This window comes from Petaurus breviceps, unplaced genomic scaffold, assembly GCF_028583685.1.
Source record: "Petaurus breviceps papuanus isolate PSGF00001 unplaced genomic scaffold, PetGlider_PUasm1.0 90760, whole genome shotgun sequence".
In the NCBI taxonomy this organism is placed as follows: Eukaryota; Metazoa; Chordata; class Mammalia; order Diprotodontia; family Petauridae; genus Petaurus; species Petaurus breviceps.
In genome coordinates, this window is record NW_027187338.1 from 9140225 (window position 1) to 9163827 (window position 23603).

The 23603-nt window shown below is 43.6% G+C and overlaps 3 protein-coding genes and 1 long non-coding RNA gene across 5 annotated transcripts in view; 3 read left to right on the top strand and 1 right to left on the bottom strand.

Annotated features, from left to right (window-relative positions):
* PTP4A2 (protein tyrosine phosphatase 4A2) overlaps positions 1-1204 on the bottom strand; it is a 38592-nt gene extending 37388 nt beyond the window's left edge. Inside the window, exon 1 of one of the 2 annotated variants that reach the window (XM_069068043.1) lies at positions 1076-1204. The gene's annotated coding sequence lies outside the window, so the exon portion shown is untranslated. Of the gene's footprint in view, positions 1-328; positions 457-1075 lie in introns of those variants that run through there. The other variant, XM_069068042.1, reaches the window with a different exon arrangement.
* KPNA6 (karyopherin subunit alpha 6) overlaps positions 1-23603 on the top strand; it is a 387231-nt gene that overhangs the window by 138053 nt on the left and 225575 nt on the right. The window lies entirely within an intron of this gene.
* Positions 1-23603, top strand: part of TMEM39B (transmembrane protein 39B) — a 319933-nt gene that overhangs the window by 138053 nt on the left and 158277 nt on the right. The gene's annotated exons all lie outside the window — the stretch shown is intronic.
* LOC138146378 (uncharacterized) overlaps positions 17098-23603 on the top strand; it is a 64923-nt gene continuing 58417 nt past the window's right edge. The window contains exon 1 of the long non-coding RNA XR_011164467.1: positions 17098-17277. This is a non-coding gene — a long non-coding RNA (uncharacterized lncRNA). The remainder of the gene's footprint in view (positions 17278-23603) is intronic.

Below are 23603 nucleotides of genomic sequence, written 5' to 3' on the forward strand. Positions count from 1 at the left end.
ACCACCTGAAGCCCTACGTTGCCCCCCTACGATAAGTTACCACCTGAAACCCCACCTTGCCCCCCTACAATAAAATGAACACCTGAAGCCCCCACGTTGCCCCCTACAATAAACTGACCACCTGAAGTCGCACGAAGGGCCCCCCCCATGGATTCAAATCCCACGGAGAAGAGCTCCCCCCCCCTTCCCGCGGCCGCGCTCCCTCCTTCCGGGGACGTGTCTGGGGCCTGGCTAATGGCTGCGGCGGCTGCCCTTCCCCGGCCTGGGGGGGGGGGGGCCGGGGGGCCGGTTTCCCCCCCCCCCCCCCCCTCCGCGGGGCCTCACTCACGCCGGCGAGCTGGGGGCTGGGCATTGAAGTCCGGCTGCAGGACGGGCGGGCGGCCGGGGGGCTCCTCCTCAGTCACCTCGGCGGCGGCGGCGGCGGCGGCGGCGGCGGTGGCGGTGGCGGCGGCGACGACTCCCCCCCAGCCTCCCCCCGAGCGCGCGACACCCGGCCCGGCCCGGCGGCGGCTCCGGCCCCGGCCCCGGCGGTGGCTCCGGCTCGGGCCCCGGCTCCGGCTCGGGCGGCGGCGGCGCGTGCCAGCGAGTCCGTCTTGCTGCGGCGGCGGTGGCGGCTCCGGCTCCTGCCCCAGATCGGGCTGAGGCGGCAGCGGCGGGGGCTGCGGCTGCTCCCCGTGTGGAGGCAACGCTGGGGCCTCGCCTCGCGCCGCTCCTCCGAAGGGCCTGCTCCGCGCTCCGGCTGCTGCTGCTGCTCCCACTGCTGCTCCCGCCGCCGCTGCTCCGGCTCCCGCCGCCGCTGCTGCCGCTGCCGGGACGGTTACGGCTCAGGCTGATCGCGCCGCCGCCGCCGCCGCTGCCGCCGCCGCCGCCGCTCGTGCTGCGCGCGCAACCGGAACCACCTCGCCTTCTCCCCCTCCCCCTCCCCCTTCCTCGTGTCCCCTCTCGGACTAGCGCCCCCGCCCTCCCGGGCCGTTGGTCGGCTCCTCAGCCCTCCACTCCCTGCGCACTCCCGGCCCACCCGCCGGGCTGCAATTCCATCCGACCCGCCCACCCAGGATCTCGCCTTTGTCTTGACCTCTGCCCTGACTTTCCCCGCTTCTCCCCATGGTTTCTTCCTCTGTGAGCTCAATCCCGTTGAGGCCTGATCCATGTGGCCTCGAGAAAGGGGGAGGCCACACGCGCGCGTGCACGCACACACACCATTCACACACACGCACAAACACACAGTCACAGCCCAGTCGGGGGCAGGAAGCTGCACCCTCAGGCATCCCGGCCTTTGGCCTGCTTAGGAAGGGCTCCCAGCAGCCTTTGCTCCTAGAAGCATTGGCCATGCTGCCAGGTGCCATGACGAAAGGGCTGGGTGCCAGACCCTGGTGGGACGTGGCAAGGGAGCTAAAGGCCATTGGAAAGGGATTCCCAGCCCTGAGTACTGGCAGAGGCCAAGGAGGCGGAAGCCAGGGCTGCCTGGCTCTTGGCTGAGCCTCCTCAGAGACGAGGGTCTCGTTGGCCCCGGGCCCAGGCGTCCCTGGGCAGCAGGTCTCAGCCTGAGGACTGACCCAGCAATGGGAGAGATTTCCTGCAGGCTTCACCTCTTTTGTGGGGGGAGGGGCAGCAGGAAGCTGGACCAGGCTGACTGCCAGTTGTCATAAAGAACAATCAGTGGAAGTCTGCTCAGGGGGGCAAAGAGGTCGCTTCAGAGATCTTCAGTTACTTCAAAAGATCCCCCATGTCATCCCTAGGGGTCTTCCTTTCATCAATGAAGACTCAGTCTCTTCAAACCTTAGTGGACAGTTTTCATGAAATGCTGTGGTAAAACAAGCAAACAAACAAAATCATCCCTTATAAGAAGCCCTCTTGTGCTAGCAATGGTTGTACCCAAAGGCCTCCCCAATAGTGAGGACCTGCCAGGGATTATGCTCTGTGTATGCACCTGGGGTCACCTCCACTCCCAACAGAGGCATGTGGGGAAGACTTTTGTGGAGGGATTCAGGAACAGGTCTTAGAAAACTTGTCCCTTGGAAGAAAGTGGCTATTGAGTGCTCTATCCAACCAGTCCTGGTAGGACAGACCTACCAAAAAATAGGTAGCAGAAACGTTCCCCTAATAGAAGGTAAACTCCTCAAGGATGGAAACTATCTCTTTTTTGTATTTATATGTCCAATACTAGCACAGGGCCTGAGCCATATCAGATGCTTGGTGATAGAGAAATCCTGGCCTTTTCCTGTCCTTCCCAAGCCTCAAAGTTGCCTAAGAAATAGTAGTTAACCTCATAGACATGGGGGCCTTCCCTCCCAATGGGGGGGGGGGCGCCTCTGGACCATGCATTCCTGAAAGACCTAATTCTTTAAAGAAATGCAGAAGGCTCAATGATGGAAAGAAGGGTCTGTCTCATGACTACGTTCCATCAGCCCATCACAAAGCCCTGGAGTTCACTCTCTGTCAAAGGCCCCAGGAGGGAGTATTTCAGGACAAGGCTGGCAAGCCGGTGTGGGAGTTGAAGACTTGAATAACAAGCTATGCTACAGATCAAGAGAGAGGTGCATCTGCCCTGTGGCATAGAGGAAGCTGGCACCTTTCCTGTTTGCCCTCCACCTGCTGTCTCTCATATCCATAAAGGACAGAATGCATGCTGAGAAGGGATCAGAGGCATGATGCCCTCTTAGAGTTTGGTATCAAACTTGGGATTTGGAGAAAACAACTCCTTTCTCTAATGCAAGCCCTAGAAACTTTCAAAGCCTGACAATCAGATGATATATCAGTTCTGCCTACCACTGAGTCCCCAGGAAGAAAGAAGAAATACCCCCAACATAATGGAGCTTATGACCTTATCAAAAATAGCTGCCTGAGTAGGGTTATAACAGTTTTTCTCCACACCTTAAACAGCTTAAGAGCTGGGCTTGGGGCACCTATATTATACAGTGTGAATCATTCTTGGCACTGAGTTTAATACATAATAAATGCCCTGAGTTTAGCAGTGCCTTTTTCTGAAAGGCTCCAAGTTTCATTAGTTTATTAATCCTCTTAACAGCCCTGAGAGGTAGGTTATCACTATCCTTTACTGTAGCTTATAGAGTATTAGCACCTCAAGGACAGGAAACTATTTATACAGTGTATTCTTTGCATACCTTTCAAACCTCCCTGGACATTACTTACCAATTATACACTGAAATCTGGTCAAACTAGCCTTTTCTCTGTTCCTCATAACTGGCACTCCATCTCTTATCACTGTGTCTCTATACTACCTACCCTACTCGCTTGGAATGCACTCCCTCTTTACCTCTACCACATAGAATTTCTGTTTATCAAATGAGAATTTTTTTAAGTACTTAGCACAGTACCTGATACATAGTAGGCACTATATAAATACTTAATCCCTTTGCTGTTTAAGATACAACCAAGCACCACCTTCTGCATGAAGGCTTTCCTGCTAGTGCCCTCCCTCCCAAACTACCTGTCAGGAAAACACATACAGGGAAGGTGAAAAGAGGCAAAGCGGGTGGGAATCATGGAGAAACCCAAAGGCATACGTGTGCCTTCTTTAAATGGAGGATCCAGGAGGGGCTTTCTGATCCACCCTCTAAAGGGGCCCCAAGAGCAGGGACTGAGGAGGTGTGAATACCAGGGCCTTGTGATCTTATGGGAGAAGTACAGGAAGTTCCCGGACCATGATGGAGAAATCCAAAGGAATGTAACCAGGTGGGAAATGAAGAGTTAATACTTTGTATTTATCTACTTTGTATATATTTGTGTTTAATCTGTATGTATTTTATAGGTGCCTCTTATCTCCCCCATTAGATGATAAGAAATTGTTTCTTTTTTTATACTTATATCTCCAGCAGGGGCCATCACCAGTCATCTTGACCTGTGTCTTGCCATTGGACTCCGATGACTCTGAAGGACAGAGTGAGGCTGATGACTTTGCCCAGCTCTGCCTCACTTAAATCCTATTCACTTGCAAGTCAAGACATCACCCTCCTGATATTATCGGTCCTCTGACAAGGAAGGACAAACAACAACAACAATCCCCAGAACCTGGCACAATGCCTGGCACAGAAATTAGTATTTAATAAATACTTGGTGATTGAATTGATTGACTAATAACACCTGCCCCATGGCTGGTGTCCCATATATAATTTGATTCAATTTAACAAACATTTATCAAGTCTGAGGCACTGAGTGCTTAGTTAGTTGACTGTTGTCCTTCATACTTGAAGAGGAACAAAATAATATCACTATGTTGGGGTCAATGTACAGTGTGTTCAACTGTGACTTATATCAGAACAATACTAGCTCTGAAGGCTCTACCACAGGTCCATATCTTGTGGTGTGGAGATGGCTCTAAATTGTATATCTCATATTTCTTTTTCAATTCTGCTTTGCTCATAGAGCATAACACCTTCTTGATGCAGGTATACCATATTGGGAGGTCCTATGCCAGCATTTCCCATGTCTCACAATTGATTCCAAAGTTCTTCAGAGAAACCTTGAGAGTGTCCTTGTATCACTTATTTTGACTTCTTGTTAGTGCTTGCCTTGTGTGAGTTTTCCATAAGTCTTTTAGGAAAACGTGCTTTTAGCATTAGAACAATGTGGCCGGCCCACTCAAGTTGCACTCTCTGCAGTAGACTTTGAATGCTTTGGCAGTTCAGCTCAAGAAAGGACTTTAACGTCCAGTACCTTATCTTGCCAGACAGTCTTCAGAATCTTCCTAAGGCAATTCAAATGGAAGCGATTCAATTTCCTGGCATAGTGTTGTCCATTTTTCACAGGCATATAACAATAAGGTCAACACAACAGCTCTGTATCCCTTCAATTTGGTAGGCAGCCTAATACTTCTCTCCCACATTTTCCTTGAGAGCTTCCTAAACACTGAACTAGCTCTGGCAATGCATGGTCAACCTCATCATCTATGTGTACATCCCTGAAACTATACTGCCAAGATAACTGAACTTATCCACAGCATTCAAAATTTCTCCATTTACTATAACCAATGGTTTCATGTATGAATGGTACAATTCTAGCTGGTAGAGAACCTCTGCTTACTTAGTGTTCATTGTTGGGTCAAATCAGCACAAACAGCAGAGAATCAATCCATACTTCATTGTATCTTGGCCTGAGAGGTTGCATTGAGTGCACAATCATCTATGGATAAAAAAAATCATGCATCAACTCTCCCTCCATTTTAGTCTTGGCTTGTAGTCTTTTCAAGTTAAATAATTTACCATCGGTGCAGTAAGTGACCATGATGTCATTTTCATTCTTGTCGAAAGCATTCAACATCATTGCTGAAAACATCTTGCTAAAAAGCATGAGAACAAACATACAGTTCTGATTCGTTCCATTGGTGACTAGGAAAGTGAGAGAGCCTTGTTTGTTATCCAGAACCTGTACAAGCATGCCATCATGGGAATGCTGTACCATACTGATTAACTTCTTTGGACAACCAAATTTTGCCATGATCTTCCACAAGCCCTCACAGCTGACAGTATCAAAGGCTTGTTCATGGTGATGAACATTTTGTACAGATCTCTGTTCTGCTCCCGTCATTTCTCCCAGAATTGTTGGGTAGCAAACAGCATATTGACTGTTCTTCAATCCTTCCTAAAGCCACACTGACTCTCAGATACATGACCATCTTCCCAGTGAAGGATCAGCCTATTAAAGAGGACTTTGACAAGAATCTTGCCAGCAATGACTAAGAGAGAGACCCTCCTGTGATTGTCTCAGAACAATCTATTTCATTTTCCTTTATAGAAATGGATAATGGAGGCATCCTTGAACTCCTAGGGGGATAACTTCCTCTTGCCTTATAACCATGAAGATTTTAGTTAGCTTTTGTATGAGCAGTGAACCCCCTGCCTTGTAAATCTCTGCTGAAATAGAATTAACACCAAGTACTTTGCCACACAAGAGGAACCTAATGGCATTCAAAACCTCTTCTTTAGTTGGAAGTTGACTAGAGAGGGATTGACTTCAATGTAAGGTATACAGTTAATGGTTTCAGCAATGGTTGATGACAATCTGTTGAGAACACTATGGAAATGTTCAGCCTATCTCTCCAAGATCATGTTCTTATCACTAATCAATGTGGTTCCATCAACACTGAGTAGTTGAAATGTACCATAAGTCTTCATGAAGGCATAAATAGTCTTCAGGGCATCATAAAAATACTTTGTATTGTTTCTATTAACATAAAAGTGAATTTCATCTGCCTTCATACTGACCCAAGAATCCTGCATCTCTCTACGCTTTATTTGTACTTTCCTTCTGATGAAGTTAAATGCTTCCTTCTTAGAGACAAAGGAACTACTTTTGCTGAATGCAAATGTTTAGCTTGAAGAGGATAAGTCTATGATCAGTCCAGCACTTTGTACCACTGCAATAGTAAGGGAATTTGAACATCTTCCCTGCCCCTTAATAGGCCTAGGAAATTTGAAGATCTTCCCTGATCCATAATGGGCCTCAAGTAGAACCCAACAGGAGGAACTTGATTGGAGGGAAGCTTGTTTCTCAGGAAGGCTTATACCTTTTGTTACTTTATAATTAGGCAGTGGGTCATGAAGGTTGTGATCTCCTCTGACCCTGAAGAAGGGTTTATATACTCTGAGGTGAGGTTTTGCTTTGGGGTTCACTTATGGGAAGAGTTGTGTGATTTTGTCAGATAAGACTCTGAGTAGCCATTGAAGCCCCCCTGCTTTAAAAACCCAGATGTTGGTGCTTCTCTCTCTGGTAACTAACTATGTATGTATGCAATGATCAGACAGCTAGAAGCCCTGTCTTTGAATTGTGTTATTTTCCCTGTCTGTGTTTTTTGTCTGCTTGTAGTTTCTGTTTGTATTTTCTGAATATTTCTGTATATTTCTGTTTTCTGAAGTTTAGGATGCTGACTTTTCCCCCTGAACTAAGTGAATGATACATATGTATCTATCTATACACACACACATTATATATATATATATACATACATATGTATATATAATGTTTAGTTAAAGATTGTTGACTCTTTAAAGTTGCTTTCCTTTAGTAAAGCAGATCAAAGAACCTGTGCTAGCAGCCATTCTGGCTATGCTAGGGTGCTTGCTGCTATAACCACACATCACCTTTGTCATTCTCACATCCTGTCTATCTATTCACCTTACAATGGCATAGACCATTAAATGCTCATGTTTGCTGTAAGGGTGTTTCTACAAAGTTTTATTATATTTAGATAAATGGAAGACAGTTTTGGTGATGAGGTCATAAGATGCACAAATCTTCCATAGTAAGTGACCATTGCTGTGGCTGTTTATGACTCCATTCCTCCCAAGGACTCCCTGTCATGTCTGATAATCTGTACCTATTCTAGCATTAAATTTTCCCAGAATTATAAACTTGTCCTCTTTCAATACATTAATGATATAGTCTTCATATCTTCACAAAATTTTATTTGACCTCACAAAGGTTCATGGTGGGAGCATACACACTGATAATGGTGGTGTGGTACTTTCCTGCAAGTGGCAATCACATTGTCATGAACCTGTCATTAACTCCTTTTGGGAGACACACAAGTTTATAGTCTACATTTGATTTGATTTCAAAACCTTCCACAGTTTCACACTATACTTAGCACTAAGTGCTAAGGATACAAGGATAACCCCAATAGGCTTACATTCTACTGGGGAGATTAAGTATACAGATAAATAAATACAAACCATAGGAGGTAGAAAATATTCACAAGTGTGGTGACATTAAAAAACCTCATAGGAAATAGCTTGAATAGAGCTTTGAAGGAAGCTGATGATGCTAAGAAAGAAGTGAAGAGGGAGGGCAATCCAGGCCTGGGAAGCAGCCTGAGAAAAGGCATGGCTTCTGGAGATGACTTGCTGAATTCTGGAAATAGTAGGCATGGTGGAATTATTCAACAAAATATTTATGAACTAAATCTGGAAAAGGCAAATATGCATATATAGCAGGTATACTCTGGCCCTCTGCCCTGACTCTTTTAGTACCAGGTAGGCTTCTTGTAAGGGTCTTAGGGATCTTTGAGAGGTTTGTTGGTTTGCTTCTCTAATGCTATAGACTGGAGTCCCCAGTGGCTGCATTCCTCTCCCTGTTAGGCACCAGTGATTAGAACCCCATCTCCACATAACTACTTAACATCAATTAGCTTTTATAAAGAGATATTTACTTTGAAGATAATGACAAAATTACAATCCCTTCCCCAATACCTTGGAGACATAATTTCTGTTACCACACCTCATTCTCTGCGGAGAATTCCTACTTAACTCTAATTCTACCAAGTTCATATCTGCTAGTGATGAGTTCTGGTCTCAGCTACTAAAGGGCTAGGTCTGGAACATCACTCTTCACCTCACAGCATCAATTCAGTGCTGGCTGCAAAACCTAGGCGCTGGTATGTTAGGATGTCACTTTCCTTTCATCCAAAATGGAAGGGAAAAAATGCCAGGGCAAGCAAAGGACCCAGGCTTTTATTCACAAGGTCACATGGCCTCAAAGAGAAGAAGACCCAAGGCTTTACAGCAGTGTCTCTCACAATGGAAGAAGTGAATGAAATCCACTAAGATGAAGCAGCCAGACAGAAAGAATCAAAGAGGAATGATAGAAGCCAAGGAAGGCTTTTGAAAAGCATCTCTGCTGCAGGAGGCGGATAGGTGGTACAATGAATAGAGCACTGGCCCTGGAGTCAGGAGGACCTGAGTTCAAATCCAGCCTCAGACACATAACACAAAAGCTAGCCATGTAACCTTGGGCAAGTCACTTAACCCCAATTGCCCTCCAAAAAGCAAAAAAAAAAAAAAAAGTTAAGAAGGAAGAGGACTTGCCCATACAGAAAACTCAGCAGCCAGGACCCTGAATGCTGCTGCAACTATTATGTTGCCTTACATGCTCTTGGCACTCTAATTATTTGTTCCAGTCAATGGACGTTTATTTATTATGTGCCTAAGCATAAAACATCATGCTGGGTATTAGGGCTGCATGTGACTCAGGTTCCACTCTCAAAGGTCATGTAGTCTAGTGAAGGGAAAGACAAACACCCAGGTAACTGTGTTATAAGGGATAGAGAGATCAAGGCTAAAGACAAGGATAGTGTTTTCAGAGACCTGAGTGGGGGAGAGAAGCATTACTTTCTGCTTGAAGCTGTCTCAAAGGAGGGTTAGGAAGGCCTTGAAGCAAGAGATGGTTCTCAATAGAGATGGATACAGGGGAAGCCAGTCTGAGAAATGAAAGACAGTGATGGAAAGGACTATCCACATCCAGAGAAAGAACTACAGAGTCTGAATGCAGACGGAAGCAAACTACCTGCTCTCTCTCTTTTGTATTTTGTTTTGTTTCTTCTTTCTCATTGTTCACTCCATTGGTTAGAATCCTTCTTTACAACTTGACTAACATTTGTGTGAAAGTATTTGTAGATCCTGTATTTGATTGCAAACTGCCATGGGAGAAAGGGGAAGGAGAGGGAAGGGGAGAAAATTTGAAACTCAAGGGATTGTGGCACTGAATGTTGTTAACTAAAAGTAAATTAAAAAGGTAAAAAAAAAAGAAATGAGAGACAGCTTAAACAAGGACATGGAAGTGGGAGAGAATGAGATGAAAATGGGATGGAGTCATCCAATTTGGCTGAAACTTGGAAAGCATGAAGGAGAATGGAATAAGATAAGACTGAGCAAGAAAGAGAACTAGGTGAGTGGGGGAAGGTGGTCATTAATACCTGGAATTCCTACTTTATTCAATAAGCAATAAGGGAACCCTGGAGAAGTGATATAACACACATTTTTAAAATGCTCCTAGATTTTGCAAAGCAATTTCCTCACAGCATTGTGAAATAGGTGCTATAGATGTTATTAAACCCATTTTATGGGTAAAGAAGCTGAGACTGAGGTGGAGTCACTGTCAGTGGGGATAGAACTTAGCTCTGGAGTCACAGCACCCAGGTTTAGTCCCTAGCTTGGACACCACCTGTGTGACCTCCAGCGAGTCTTCAGACTTCTCTGAGTTTCTAGCCTCTCATCTGTAAAATGAGGGATTTGGACAAGATAGCCTCTAAGGTCCCTTCCAGTCCTAAATGTTATATTCAGATGATCTTACAAACCTATGCTTCCTAGACCTTCATTTCATCATCTCTGCAATGAAGGGATTGGACTATATGGCCTCTGAGGACCCTTCCAAGCTGTAGATGGAAAACTGAACTCTGTCCCTGGGTCTCTGGTCCCTAAGATGTGAGCATCTATTTTGCCCTGTTCAAAATCAAGCCTACGCTTCCTGGCCATCTCCTCCCCATGAAGCCACATGTGTACCCCACTCCCTTTAGCACCTCTCTATCCATTGCCTTCTCTGTTAAGCTCCTGAAGGCAAGAACTGTCTGGTTTGTTTGCCTTGCTTGCTTGCATGGTTCCTGGCCTGGTAAGCACTTAATGAATACTATCTCCCTGTCTGCCTATCAGTGTAATGGTAAATCTTCAAAAACCAGCCCTCCAAAAAATTGTGTATAATACACATTTAAGTTTAATTTGTATATTAACATTTTCTTCATCCATTTCTCACTTTGCTAAGTCTAGACAATCAATAAAACAATAAATCAAGCCCTGATGTGTAGCCAGGTGTAAATGCTCACACTGAAGATTTAACAATGGGGCTATCTTAAGCTGGGCTAGCTCCAGCACACTCATCTATGTATCTATCTATCTATCTATATCTATCTATCTATCTATCTACCTGCCTACCTATCTCTATCTATACCCATTTATCTATCTCTAGCTATCTCTATCATCTATCCATTTAACTATCTACTTAGCTATCTCTACCTACTTATTTATTTATATCCCTCCATTTCTATCTATATCCATCTATCTATCCACCTATCTACTTACCTATTTATCTCTACCTATCTACGTCTATCTATTATGCTCATCCATCTAGCTAGCTAGCAAGCTATCAATCTACCTATCTACTTACCTATATATCTCTATCTATTTATCTGTATCCAGCTAGCTAGCTATGTCTATCCATCCATATATCTCTATCTATCTACTTATGTACTTCTTGGAGCCAGGTAAGAGTTGGATGAAAGGTGGCACCAAAGGTGGATGAGCAGTCCTAAAAAAGGCTTGGCAAACCCTCACACAAAGGTACTAGTACTCCCTGAACATCCCACACACCTACCTTTTATCCAACTCTCACTTATGGATCCAAGAAGCTGGGCAGTGGCCACACTCCAGTAAAACCGTCTCAGCAGAAGGGCTAAATCAAATCAGGTTGAGATGGGGGATGTCTACCCCAAGCATGTGAAGACTTTCCCTGATAGAATGGGGGAATGGGAGCAATTTGTTCCAATGGCCACGATGGAGGCTAAAGCAGGCTTTTTGAGCCCTTAGAGCTTGGTCAGACATGGAAGACACCACCGTCAGCCACTGTATCCCAGGTCGTTGCCAGTCATCCTGACTTTTGTCCAGCCTCTAGACTTGGATGACTGAAAGAGAGAGTGAGGGAGGCTGATGATTTTGTGCAACTCTGCCTCACTTAAATCCAATTCATTTGTAAGTCAAGATATCACTCCATGATGACATTGGTCCTCTTTGAAATGAAGGACAAGCAACTATCTACCTACTTCTCTATTTACCTATCTCTATCTATATCCATCTACATATCTTTCCAATTTTAAATTATTTATGTATTATTTTCTTTTCCCCTAATTACATGTAAAAACAATTTTTAACATGTGTTTTTAAAACTCTAAGTTTCAAATTCTCTCCCTTCCTCTGTCCTTAACCCCCTCATTGAGAAGGCAAGCAATTTAATACAGTTTATATATGTGGAGTCATACAAAACATATTTCAATATTAGTCATTTTGTGAAAGAAAACATAAACCAAAAAAAAAAAACCTAAAGAAAGATAAAGGGTGGGGCAGGTAGGTGGCGCAGTGAATAGAGCACCAGCCCTGGGGTCAGGAGGACCTGAGTTCAAATCCGGCCTCAGACATTTAACACAACAACTAGCTGTGTGACCTTGGGCAAGTCACTTAATCCCAATTGCCCTACCTTCCCCCCCTCCAAAAAAAAGAAAGATAAAGTTTTTTTTAAGTATGTTTCGATCTCTATTCAGACATCATCTGTTCTTTCTCTGAGGATGGATAGCATTTTTTATCGTAAGTCCTTCAGAGTTGTCTTGGATCATTGTATTGCTGAGAATAGCTAAGTCATTCACAGATGATCATTTACAATATTGCTGTTACTTTGGACACAGTACATTTAACTTTCCATCAGCTCTTCCATCAAGTCTTTCTAGGTTTTTCTGCTCATCCTTTCTTATAGCACAATAGTATTCCATCACAATCATGTGCCACAATTTGTTCAGTCATTCCCCAGTTGATGGGCACCCCCCTAGATTTCCTATTCTTACTGCTATAAATATTTTCGTACATATAGGTCCTTTTCTTTTTTTATCGCTTTTTGGATACAGACCTAGTAGTGGTATTGCTAGATCAAAGAGTATATATACATGGTTGTATATACCTTTGGGCATAGTTCCAAATTGCTCTACAGAATGGTTGAATCAGTTCACAACTCTACCAACAATGCATTAATGTCTCATTTTTCTCACATCCCCCTCCAACATTTGTCATTTCCCTTTTCTGTCCAATTAACCAATTTGATAGGTATGAGGTAGTACCTCAGAATTGTTTTAATTTGCATTTCTCCAATCAATAGTGTTAGAACATTTTTTCATATGACTATAGAAGGCTTTGATTTCTTCATCTGAAAACTGACTGTTTTTATATTTTGATCATTTATCCTTTGGAGAATGGATCTTATTTTTATAAATTTGGCTTAATTCTCTATATATTTGAGAAATGAGACCTTTATCAGAGAAAGTGGCATCAAAAATTTTTTCATTGTTACTGTTGCTAACTACATTTCCCTCCATCCTATTCCCCCCATTTATTCTATTTTCTCTCTCTCCTTTCACAAGGTTCCTCCTCAAAAGTGTTTTGCTTCTGACTACCCCATTCTCCAGTCTGCCCTCCCTTTCATTCTCCCCCTCCCTTCTATTACCCCTTTTCCCTCCTACTTTCCTGTAGAGTAAGATAAATTTCTATACCCAATTGAGTGTGCATGTTATTCCCTCTTTGAGCCAGTTCTGATGGGAATAAGATTTTCTTACTTCCCCTCACCTTCTCCCTCTTCCCCTCCACTATAAAAGCTCTTTCTTGCCTCTTTTATATGAGATAATTTACCCAATTCTACCTATTCCTTTCCCTTTCTCCCAATGCATTCCTCTTTCTTACTCCTTAATTTTATTTTTTTAGATATCATCCTTTCACATTCAATTCACACCCATGCCCTATGTCTATATGTACTCCTTCTAACTGCCATAATAATGAGAATATTTTGAGTTCAAGTATCATCTTCCCATGTAGGAATGTAAACAGTTTAACCTTATTAAGTCCCTTATGAGTTCCTTTTCCTGTTTACCTTTTTATTCTTCTCTCAAGTCTTGTATTTGGAAGCTAAATTTTCTATTCAGCTCTGGTCTTTTCATCAAGAATACTTGAAAGTCCTCTATTTCATTGAATATCAAGTTTTTCACCTGAAGAATTATATTGTCTTTCTGGGTAGGTGATTCTTGTTTGTGATCTTGACTCCTTTGCTCTCTGGAATATTATATTCCAAGCCCTCCAATCATTTAATGTAGAAGCTGCTAAATCATATCTTATCCTGACTGTGACTCCATGATACATGAATTGTTTCTTTCTGGCTACTTGCAATATTTTCTCCTTGACCCAGAAGCTCTGGAATTTGGCTATAATATTCCTGGGAGTTTTCATTTTGAGATCTTTTTCAGGAGGTGATCAGTGGATTCTTTCCATTTCTATTTTACCCTCTGGTTCTAAGAATATTTGGTCAGTTTTCCTTTTTAATTTCTTGAAAGATGATGTCTAGGCTCTTTTTTTGACCATGGATTTCAGGTAGTCCAAATAATTTTTAAATTATTTCTCTCAGATATATTTTCCAGATCAATTGTTTTTCCAGTGAGATAGTTCACATTCTCTTCTATTTTTTCATTCTTTTGGTTTTGCTTTATTTTTTTCTTAATCTCTCATAAAGTTACTAGCTTCCATTTGCTCAATTCTAATTTTTTTTTTTTTAAGCAATCGGGGTTAAGTAACTTGCTCAAGGTTACACGGCCAGTTATTCCTGGGTGTGGTGCTGAGTGTCTGAGCCCGGGATTCGATCTCCAGGTCATCCCAACACTGGAGCCGGTGCTCTTACTCGCTGAGCCACCTGGCCGCCCCTAAGCAATTGGGGTTAAGTAACTTGCTCAAGGTTACACAGCCAGGTGTTTCTGGGTGAGTGCTAAGTGTCTGAGCCCGGGATTCGATCTCCAGGTCTTCTCAACACTGGAGCCGGTGCTCTTACTCGCTGTGCTACCTGGCCACCCCTCAATTCTAATTTTTAAAGAAGTATTTTCTCCAGTGAGCTTTTGTACTTCATTTTCCATTTGGTCAATTCTACTCTTTAAGGAGTTTTTTTGTCTTCAATGAATTTTATGCTTCTTTTTCCATTTGGCCAATTCTGCTTTTTAAGGAGTTCTCTTTAGTGAACTTTTGCATATCTTTTTCCAGTTGGTTAATTCTGATTTTTAAGGCACCCTTCTCCTCATTGGCTTTTTGTGCCTCTTTTATCATGTGGCCTAGTCTGTTTTTTAAGGTTTTATTTTCTTCAGTATTTTTTTTGTGCCTCCTTTACCAAGCTGCTGTTTCTTTTTTTGTGATTTTTTTGCATCACTCTCATTGTTCTTCCCAATTTTTCCTCTACCTCTCATATTTGATTTTCAAAATCCTTTTTGAGCTCTTCCAAGGCCTGAAATCAGTTAATATTTTTCTTGTAGGCTTTGGGTATAGGAGCTTTGACTTTGTTATCTTGTTTTGATCTTCCTTGTCACTATAGTAACTTTCTATAGTCAGAATTTCTTTTTTGTTGTTTGCTTATTTTTCCAGCTGATTTCTTGACTTTTAACTCTTTGTTAAAGTGGGGCTTTGCTTCCATGGTGGAGGGTGCACTGTCCCAAGCTTCAGGGGTTTTGTACAACTGTTTTCAGAGATATTTCTAGGGACCTGTAAGTTTTCAGTGCTTCCAAAGTGGTATGATCTAAGGAGAGGTGTTTGCTACTCTCTTGGCCTGTGCTTTAGTCTGTGAGTGAACACAAGCCATCTTTCCTGCTCTGGAACTGTGATGAGGGTCTCTGCTCCATTACTATGGGCTGCAAGCTTCAGCGTGCTGGTGTTCCTCCTCACCCTGGGACTGCCACTCAGGACTGTGACACAGATATGAGAATGGGCAAAGCAACAGAGTTCTGCCTCTCCTGCCACCAAAGAGACCCCTGTAATCTCCTTCTGATCAATTTTCAGCCCCTTTACCATCTCTGGGCTGAGAACTTTGGAAACAACTGCTGCCACTGCTGATTCAGTGGCTCCCAAGGCCTTGTTCCTGGTTTGCTCGGGCCTAGTCTGTACGGGAGTGCCCTGTACTGCTCTCCATTCTTACCCTGGTGTGACAAACATTTCTTGCTGAACTTCTAAGTTGTCTTTGGCTAGAACATTATTTCACTCCATCTTTTTGTAGGTTCTTCCCACCAAAGGAATTTCTCCAGGAAATCTCCAGGAATTACTCTATGATGTTTGGGTGGGTTTTGGGGAGAGCTCAAGAGAGGGGTTGCCTTTCTCCAGCATCTTGCCACCTCCTCCTATCTATCCTACCCATCTTTCATTCATCTACCTATCTGTATCCATCCAATTCTCTATCTACATAGCAGTCTGACTTTCTATGATCCTTAGAAGTAAGAAGCAGATCAGAGCAGTACATTTGCTAAATGAATGCTACTGCTACAAATGAGCAAGTTCAATTTAACAGGCATTTATTAACTACTTACTATGTGCCAGGCACTGTGCTGAGTAAGCATGAGAATATGGAGGAAGAAAGAAAAGTCTTTACCCTCAAGAAGCTTACTGTCTCCTGGGGAAACAGCATCACCAGGGATAGGTAAATACACAGTACCATATAGCCAAAGTGATTGGATTGGGCAGAGCATGAACAACCTAGAGTACTAGGAAAGGCCTCTTGTTGGAGGTGGCCTTTGGGCTGAATCGTGAAAAGAGGTAGGGCTCCTCAGAGGTCGAAATGAAGGAGAGCATTCCAGATACAGAGGGCAGCCAAGGCAAAGGCAGGAGGTGAAATGCAATGCATGGGGAATAGGAAATAAGCAAATTTCTGGAACTCGGAGTTTGCAAAGGGAAATCATGTGGAATTGGTCTGGAAAGTTAGGTGGAGCTGCTCCTGAAGGGCTTTAACTATGCAACACAATTTGCATTTTATCCTAGAGGCAACTGGGAACCTGTAGCATTTATCTTCTCCAGTCTATGGTGCCTAAATCCTGTTTATCAACATTTGTGGTTTCCTCCATTATACTGTGAGATCCTTGAGGACAAACTGTCTTTTGCCTTTCTTTGTAACCTCAGCACTTAGGACCAGGTCTGGCACACAGTAGGTGATTAATATATGATTATTAGTTGATTGACTGACTAACTGCATGGAGGTGACATGGTTGTGTGGGGATAGGGGTGGGAATGGGCTAAAGAGGAGAAAAGACTTGAAGCAGAGAGCTCTGTTAGAAGGTCACTGTAATAGTTCAGGCAGGAGATGAGGAGATCCCAATCTGGAAAGGTTGTGGCCTGGTCAACACCGATCTAAGATTCTCTGATTCTTATGGCTAGAGACCCCAGTGGGGATGGGATGAGGGGAGATATTTTCCAAATCATAAACCAAATGAGGCCATGGTCTAAGAATTTTCTCTCATAGTCAATGGCCAATTAATAGGAGATCAGAGCTCAGTCCAGTTTAGGAAGAAGAAGGAGTGTTTCTCCACTCCTCAGCTAGTCTGGAATTCTGTTTAGATTAGAAAAGATCTGCCAGTGGGTCCTTACATTAGAAGGCCCACACCCTACCACAGTGATAACCCATGAAGGAGGGAGAAGGGGGAGGAAGGAATGCACTGATTCACCACCCCACCCATCCCCTGCCTCTAATCTACAGTCTGGAATTTTACAGACCTCTTTAAAAAAAAATGAGTGGGTGCCCAGATTCCCCAGAAAGCAACAGGATCCCCACTTGCCCATCAGCTTTTGTAAGTACCCAGGAGGACTGGAGAGAGCTGCGGAAGCTCCCATTAATCTCAGCCACACAGAGCAATCATTGCCCCAGAAAGCAGATGACAACCTTCAAGTAAGTCCCTGCTGTTCTGGGAAAACCCAGCCAGGGAAAGAGGGAGAGGAATGATAGATGTTCGGAGACCTTATGGCTAGTGCTGGGTTTGTTGAGGGGGAGGTAAGGGAAAAGGGAGGAGGATTTCCCCTCAATGGTGGGATCTGGAAAGTTGTAGCCTAATAGTAATTACAGAGGATAAAACAGACCCAGGAGACGTAAGTACTGAGAGATTTCTTCAGGAATTTCTCCCTCACTGAATTGAGTCCACAGGCTTCTCTCTGTCTATGGACTGGATAATGAACAGGAAAAGGCCACTTGATTTCCCTTCTTAGGAGGAAGGTCCAGAGATTTTCAGAAGTGGAAAGAACTTTGAATAAGGCAAAGGATTTTATTTTACAGATATGGAAATAGAGGCCCAGAGAATTTTTGCCCAAGATCACACAGTAAGCTAGCAGCCAAACTGGAATTAGAACTGTATCATCCAACTCAGAGTCTGGTGATCTTTCCCTTATACCACACTATCTTCTGGGCTGACTTCTCATTTTGAGTGGGCAATGTGGTATCATAAACAGAGCAGAGTCAGAGGGTCTGGGTTCAAATCTTGCCTCTGCTACTTAGCCTCAATCTGACCTTAGTAAGGTCACTTGGGTCTCTGGGCCCCAAAGTCTTCATCAATCAATAAGCATTTATTAAGAACTTATTCTGTTTCAGGAACTATGCTTGTGACATGAAGACAAAAGGAAAACATTCCCTGCTTTCAGGGAGTTTACATTCTAATACGGGATACATATGACACACATACACCTAAGCACATAAATAATATACAAATGTGTGATGGGGGAATCTGACTCATAAGACCTGAGCCTATGGCAGATCCTCAGAACACAAAGTATTTTCAAGAAGATGATGCTTGAGCTGAGCCTTGAAGGAAATCAGACATGAAGAAAGAATAAATTCCATGCAAAAAAAGACAACCAGTGCAAAGAAAAGGAGAGGAAAAGGCATACACTGTATGGAATAGCCAGTCTGAAGAATGGAGAGGTAGGAAGAGACCAGAGTGTGAAGAGATTTAAATGCCAGGTCCAAAAGGTAATACGGAGCCACTGGAGTTTATTGAGTAGGGGGAGATATGCTTAGACCCACATTTTTGGAAAGTCCCTTTGGTAGCTCTGAGGAGAAGAAATGGGCATGAAGGGAAGCTTGAAGTAGAGAAACCCAACATACTCTATGAGGGGGTTAGACTAGCTGGCCCTTAAGGGCCGTGCCAGTTCTGGATCTTTGAGCCTGTGACCCAGGGGCATGCTGGAGTCAGCTCATCCTGCCTCTCAGCTTACCATTAAATTTTCAGTGTGAATATTTACACCCTAGAAATCAGTGGACCCCACAAATCATGGCTTGATTCATTGTTCCATTGATGATGTAGACTTGAGAAAGATGGAGAAAATGTTAATTACTGCAGATTAGACTTAAAAGTATGTCATGAGTTATATTTTTTCTTTCAGAAAGCTTCTTGCTAAACATCCTCCAGCACATCCCTGCTATGATCCTATGATACCAAAGGTCCTTTCCAGCTCTAACACCTATATTCATCTCTTTCTGGCCTTAGTTTTAAAGAAGCATCAATGTATTTAGTCCCCTCAGGGACTAAAATAGTGTGTGTGTGTGTTGGGGTGGGATGTGGGGGGGAGCTGATGTAGTAAGGCCTCTTGAAGGCTCAAGTCTCAAAGAACTTGGATTATAGATTATAGATTTCTCTCCACCCTTTTATTGACTCAAGTTCCCACCTAGGAAAAAGAGAAAATATAACTCCTGGATAGCCCAGTAATCTGGGAACTGTCCCCTGAATCCTATCAATAATAGTGTTATTAATAATTATTCATAATTATTAATTATCAATAATTAATCAATCAATAAGCATTTATGAAGCATTTACTATATGACAGGTACTGTTCTAGGTACAGAAGATACAAAGACAGGTGGCTCAGGAGACCAACAGAGTGCCAAACCCAGAGACAGGAAGACCCCAATTCAAATCTGGTCTCAGATACTTACTTAGCTGTAAGACCCTGAACAAGTCATTTAACCTCTGTTTGCCTCAGTTTTCTCATCTGTAAAATGGGGATAATAATATCACTTACCTCCCGAGGCTGTTAGGACAAAGTGGGCTAATAATTGTAAAATGCTTAGCACAGTACCTGGCACATAGTAAACAAAATATTAGGTGTCATCATTAAAATAAGCCAGTCAGTCCATGCCCTCAGGGGCTCAGTACATTCTGGTAAGTCCTGGTCCTAGATAAATAAATATGGAATAGCCACAAAATGAGTACAGCATGATCTGGAGGTGAGAGCAGGGCACTATCAGCCAACAGAAACTCTTCCTTAAGGAGATGGCTTTTGGGCTGAACTTTGAAGGGAAATGGAGTTTCAAGAGGCGAAGGTGAGGAGGGAGAACATTTCAGGCTTAGGGATAAGGGAGGGGGTAAGTAATCTGTGTAAAGGCTAGGAAAGAGTGATGGAACATCACAGGGAGCGATAATAGGCCATTGTGGGCAAGAAGGAGTGATGCAGAATTGGCCTGGGAAGACAGGCTGGAGCCAGATTGCAAAGGGCTTTACATTCCAAAGAAAGAGTTTTCATTTCATCCTAGAGGCCATAGGGAACCACTAAAGCTTCTCCAACAGGAGAGTGATATGGTCGTATCTGTGCAATAGGAATGTCAGTTAGGTAAAGAATGATCAGAGAGGGGAGGGTCTGGATGCAAGGAGACAGACCAATGAGGAGGTGATAAGTGAAGAGGGCTTAAACTAGGTTTGTATGACTGGAGAAGCTGAAGAGATAACCTGACCCAAAAAAATTTGTATTTGATCCTAGAGGTAATAGGAAGCCACTGGAATTGAATAGGAGGGTGATATGGTCACTTCTGAGCTTTAAGAACATCACTTTGGTAGCTGAGTGGACAGTGGATTGAAATGAGGAGAGACTTATGGCAAGGAGATCAACAAACAGACTATTGCAATGGTCCAACAATGAGGGTATGCACCAGGGTAGCAGCAGTATCAGAGGAGAGAAGGGGGCTTACGTGAGTGATGTTCCAAAGGTAAAATTGAGAGGACTTGGCAACAGATTGAATATGGGGGTGAGAGAGTGAGAAGTTGACCATGATGACATGTAGGCTATGAGCCTGGGTAACTAGAAGTATAATGGTACCCTCAACAGTTGGTTGGTTGTTGTCCTTTGTTTTGGGGTTTTGTTTTGTTTTGTTTTGTTTTTGCTTTTTGGAGGGGGGAGGGCAGGACAATTGGGACTGCGACTTGCCCAAGGTCATAGTGCTAGTAAGTGTTAAGTGTGTGAGGCCGGATTTGAACTCAGGTCCTCCTGACTCCAGGGCTGGTGCTCTATTCACCGTGCCACCTAGCTGCCCCATTGTCCTTTGTTCTTGAAGAGGACCAAAATTGTGTCCAACTATGGCTAATCAAACCAATACCATCTCAGAATGCTCTACCACAAGTCGGACACAAATAGTAATAAGGAAGTCTGGAAGAGGGGAAGTTTGGGGCGGGGTGGGGGGGGAAGGTAATGACTTCAGTTCCTGACATGTTGAGCTTGAGATATCTACAGGACATCCATTTTGAGACATCTAGTAGGCAGCCAGAGATGTACATTTGGAGGTCAGCAAAAAGGTTAGAGCTGGATAAGTATTTCTGAGGATCGTCAGCAAAGGGATGATCATAGAATCCATGGGAGATGAGGGAAAATACCAAAGATGAAGAAGAGAAGAAGGACCCAGGACAGTGTCCTATGGAACACCCATGGTCAAGTGGCTTGACCTACCTGAAGATCCAGCAAAGGACATTGAGAAGGAACTGTCAGAAGGTAGGAGGAGAACCACAAAGAGAGTCATATCACTAAACCTTAGAGAGAAGAAAATATGAAGGAGAAAAGAGTGATCAAGAGGGTTAAGGACTGGAAAGAGGCCTCTATATTCAGCAGTTAAGAAGATTGGAGAAAGGCATCTTGGCTGAATGATGAGGATGGATGCCTGATTGCAGAAAGTTAAGAATAGAGTGAGAGGAAAGGAAGCATAGACACCTATTGTAGATAGCCACAGATGGGAGGAAAGATAGGGGATGATACCTAACTGGGATGAATGACCAAGGTTTTTTGAGGATGAGGGAGATTTAGGCATGTTTGTAGGAAGTTGAGAAATAGTCACTCAACAAGGAGAGATTGAAGATAAGTGAGGAGGCAGCTGGCGGTGCAGTGGATAAAGTACTAGCCACGGGGTCAGAAGGATCTAAGTTCAAATCTGGCCTCAGACACTTATGAGCTGTGTGACCCTAGGCAAGTCACTTAACCCTAACTGGCCCCTCAAAAGAAAAAAAAAGAAGATAAGTGAAAAAGTGAGACATTAGACTGGGTAATCTTCTAAAGAAGATGGGATAGCGTGGGATCACTTGTGCATGTAGAGGGGTTTGCCTCAGTGAGAAGGGCCACCTCTTCTATTGTGACTGGTGAAGGATGAGACAATGGCAGAAGGCCTCTGAGTGCTGTGAAGTGAGGAAGAGGGGAGAAGAGGGAGCTCTCAGCAAATGGCTTCAATTTTATCAGTAAAATATGAGGCCAGGTGCTCATCTGAGAGAGCAGGAGGAGGGGAAGGTTTGAGAAGGGGGGGAAAGCTTTGGAAAATCCATTGTGGTGAGTGGAATATTGAGTCAATTGGAGAGCTGTAAAAGACTTGCCTTACCACGGTGAGGACCTAGCAGAGATGGCATAACATGAATTTATAGTAGGTTTGGCACAATTTTGTCCAGCTTTATTCTACAGCATGAGGAAGAGTGTATAAATTTGTATTGCTCTATACCATTCTCTGCATTCTCTGAGCTGGCAGGGTTCTCAAATTAAATTGTATTTTCAAATGAAATAATATTTTTTTAAAAACTTAGTACAATAGGCACTTCATAAAGGCCTGTTCCCTTCCTCTGTTCTCTGGGCAGAAGTACCTAGAATTATGGGCAGCAGAGTGGGGTTCCTTAAAGACCATGTTCTGCATAAGAAATAATAATAGCTCACATTTCTATGATATTTTACATTCATTATCTCATTTATTTCTCACAGCAACCCTGGGAAGTAGGTGTTATTATCCCCATTTTACAGATAAGGAAACTGAGGCTGAGAGAAGTTAAATGATTTGCCCAGGGTCATACAGCTAATAAGTGTCTGAGTCTGGACTCAAACTCACATCTTCATGACTCCAGTTCTCTATCTCCTACAATACCTAACTTCCAGAAGCAGAGACAGAGTTTTGTGTTTCTCCCACAGGAACATATTCAGCTTCCTTAGGGTTTCTCTCTTAGAGCCTCTCTTCTCTAAAGCTTCTAGAAAGAGAGCTGTTGGTGGTAGCATTCAGTCATTTTTCAGTCGTGCCTAATTCTTCATCACCCCATTTGAGATCTAGTATCTAGAGATACTAGAGTGGTTTGCAATTTCCTTCTCCAGCTCATTTCACAGATTAGGGAACTGAGGTAAACAGGGTTAAATGACTTGCTGTAGCAGCAAGCACCCTAGCATTCCCAGGGTGGCTGCCAACACAGGTTCTTAGATCTGCTTTTCTAAAGGAAAGCAACTCAAAATGGGTTAACAATCTTGCTTTGATCAAACATATGTTGTTTACCTAGTTCAGGGGAAAAAGGTCTGAACTTCAGAGAATACAAGCAAGTTACAAGCAGACAGAGAAACAGTTTACCAGATAGGCTTCCAGCTGTCTGACCATTACATCCATACCTAGCCAGTTACCAGAGAGGGAAGCACTAACATCTGGGTTTTCAAAGCTGAGGGGCTCAACAGTTGCCCAGAGTCTCATTTGGTCAAATCATACAACTCTTCTCAAAGTGAGCCCCCAAAAAAACCTCACATCGGGTATATATATAGCCTTCTCCTGGGTCAGAGAATGTCACAACCCTTTTGTATTGACCCACTGCCCAATCACAAAGTATCAAGGCGTGGACCTTCCTGAAAAACAAACCTCCCGCCACAGGCTCCAGGTGACCACATTCAGCCTGTTAGGGGGCAGAGTATATTTTCAAATCAAGCAAGGTTCTCAGAGTAGCTTAAGCCTATCAAAGGGCCTAGGGGCAGGGAAGATCTTAGATTCCCATTCCCATAATACTTGCCCAGGGTCACACAGCTAGTAAGTGTCTGATACCAGATATGAACTGGGAAGAAATTTTCCTGACTCCAGGCACAGCTGCTCTAGCCACTGTGCCACCTATCTGCCCACAAATCCTGACCCCTATTCTGAATTTGAGCAACTTAACTTGTGCTTCAGTACAGTCCTATATGTCT